We start from the raw sequence: 3355 nt of genomic DNA on the forward strand, positions 1-3355 counted from the left end.
ATTGACTTTTTTATTTTTATTTTTATTTTTAAACAAGACCTTGACCATACAAGTTCAACCCCTTCGAAAACAGCCCATTGGATGCAAATGGGTATTCAAGATAAAGTATAACTCAGAAGGGACCATCGAACGGTAGGCGCGATTGGTTACGAAAGGGTCACCCCAAAAGAAAGTTTAGACTATCATGAAATTTTTGCACCCGTCGCCAAGCAGGTTACAGTCACGGGACTGCTTGCTGTTGTAGCCTCTAAAAATTAGAATCTCTACCAATTTGATGTCAACTACGCTTTCTTACATGGTGATTTAGATGAAGAAGTTTATATCTCAATACCACCAGGGTTTGCTCGAGAGAAGGATAACAAAGTCTGTCGACTTTGAAAATATCTCTATGGGCTGAAACAGGTCTCACGGTGTTGGTTTCAAATATTCTCACATACACTTATTTCTGCTAGTTTCAAACAATCATCTGCAGATTACTCCTTATTCATTTTCAAATCTGACATGTTTATCACCGTTGTTCTAGTGTACGTTGATGATATCATTGTCACATGAAATAATGAGGCTCACATTACAAAGCTCAAAGATTTTCTCAAACAAAGGTTCCACATCAAAGACCTTGACAAACTCAAGTATTTCTTAGGGATCGAAGTAGCAAGGTCACCTCAGGGAATTCTACTTACCCAGCAAAAATACACCCTTGATATCACCTAAAAAACGGGTTTCTTAGGTTCTAAACCTATATTATTTCCTATGGAGCTGAATTTAAAACTCTAATCTGAGAATATCAAGTTACTTTCTGACCCCGAGTCATACAGAAGATTCGTTGGGCGGCTAATCTGCCTCACTATCACTCGTCTCGACATTAATTTGCGGTTCGCACTCTTAGCCAATATATGCACCAGCCCCGAGAGCCTCACCTTCAGCTACATAAAGAATTCTATATTACCTTCAAGGGACACCTAGCCAAGGACTCATTTTGTCCTCAGACAACTCATTACAAATATCGACCTATTGTAATTATGATTGGGCTAGATGTCCAACTACGCGATGCTCCACAACAGGTTACATTACTTATCTTGGGACCAGCCCAATGTCGTGGCGAACGAAGAAACAATCTATTGTCTCACATTCATCGACAGTGGCTGGATACCGTTCCATGGCAACCATTGCCTGTGAGTTAACGTGGATGAAAAAATTATTTTCCGATTTGGGGATCGATCATCCTCAGCCAGTGAATCTCTATTGTGACAATCAGGCAGTTTTTCACATCGCTACAAATCCAGTTTTGCACGAGAGAATGAAACATATTGAGATCGATTGCCATCTCATAAGAGAAAATATCCAAAATGGGCTAATCCGTACTTCTCATATCTCCACCAAACTTCAACTTGCAGATATTTTGACTAGGGTACTCGACAATGCTCAATTTCATTTTCTATTAAGCAAGCTGGGTGTTCTTCACACTCACCCTTCAGCTTGAGGGGGAGTATCACGATATGGCCGACCACATCAGCTAATGAATACTCAACCTCCTAATCGTATATATCTATTGTAAACTATGTGGATAATCACCCATATCCATATTGTTAGGAAAGTCCCTACAATCGAGGGATTAGTCGTTCACCCATGTTATTACAATTTGTATTTAAACACCACTATCTCTCAATGAAAATATTTGCAGCTTTCCAATATCGTGTATCTTAACAAATCTTAAGCCATTAGTTTTTCGAGCACATGTAGAGTGAGTTTGAATTTTGGAAAAATTATAGATATCCTCCCAAAATCAACTTTATGAACATCCTACCTCTCATACTTTTTGCATCCCACATTAAACCTCAATATTGTTTTTCTTTATATTTACCATCAAGTAAAAAAATCAATGGATTTAGGACAAAAATGTATTTACTCTCTTCTCCTCTATTTTGGAGTCACGTGACTCTCTCTCTCTCTGTCAACACTCTTTGCTTGTAATGCGGTGCTTGTAATGTGGTCCGGCACCATGTGTGCCAAATTGCATTGAGTTCCAGTGAGCTTTTCTCAAGCTTGTAATACGGTCCGACACCCACAGTGCTAGACTGAATTTTTTTTTCAGTTCGATACATTTTTGTGACAGACCGCATTATCAACCTTAACCTAAATTCTAATGGATTCGGCACACTAGGTAGAGGACCACAAAATCTTAGTCTATAGCTAGAGAGAGGGTAGATAGAGAAAAAGAAAGACAGAGAGATGAGAGAGATAGAAAAAGAAATAGAATGAGAGAGAAAGTGAGAGTGAGATTTACTTTGAGAAAGAGAGAGCGTTAGCAAAGAGAGAGAGAGAGAGAGAGAGAGAGTCATGTGACTAGTTGGGCCTGGATCTACCTTGCCTGGGCTGCCTTGGGGACTCAGGTTCGATTGATCCCCTCTCAAACGATCGCTTGACCTCATGAGCGCGTGTACGGCTCGTGTGTCGTGTGCAGATAGGTATATCCAACTATGAGAGGATTTTAAAGCGATAAATAAATGGACTCGAGCACCTACCTCCATGCGGTTTGAGTTTGTAGGATAAGCTTGGGCTATTGCCCTCTTAGATCAATGAACGAAAGCCCTCCGGTTGTTCAGCAATATGGTTTGAATGCGGCCCCCTCTCTAAACTCAACACCTCACCTGGACTCTCACTTGAAAACTGCTCATGAAATCCAATTAAAGTAAACTCCTCTTTGATGTGCTTTATGAGTTAATGGTCATAGTTTGGGGGTAGAGTGTTGGACAAGAATAAGAGGAGATTGATAAGAATTTGATTTAGAGATGAGAAGAAGAAGAAGAAAAATAAATAAATGAAGCAAGGGATGACCCAAAGAAAATTGAGCAGCCTCCTGGGGTACCCTCTCTCAAGAGCTATTACCAGAGACAAGTAAAAGTACCAGGCATGAAGCTTTGGTACCCAGAGGATTTGGAAAGTGGAGTTATATGACAGATATTATAACTATGTCACTAAACCAAAGAGCCCCCTAAATGTGATTGAGGGAGAGAAAAAAGTGAGAGAGAGAGAAAAAATGAAATATATGATAACATCTCACAACCTGAACACTATGTGAAAGGGTCAGAACTCTAAAGAAAGCTAACTTATGATGACCCCAGCCCAAGTGACCAAGTGCAGTAAAATCAGTGTTTCTTATTATCCGACTTCACTGTACGAACTGATGGTTAAAGTAACAATCAGAGAGTTAGAAACCTAGGGCACTATCTCAAGATGACCCAACATCAAATGTTCACGGATGAGCGAAAAGATGAGTAAGAAAAAGAACGAAGAAGTAATGAAAATAAGACATGAGAGAGGAAGAAAGAATGATAAAACAAAATGAAAGATGAAT

This window comes from Amborella trichopoda, chromosome 11 (genome assembly GCF_054954075.1).
Source record: "Amborella trichopoda isolate Santa Cruz 75 chromosome 11, AtrichopodaSantaCruz75HAP2 v2.0, whole genome shotgun sequence".
NCBI lineage: Eukaryota > Viridiplantae > Streptophyta > Magnoliopsida > Amborellales > Amborellaceae > Amborella > Amborella trichopoda.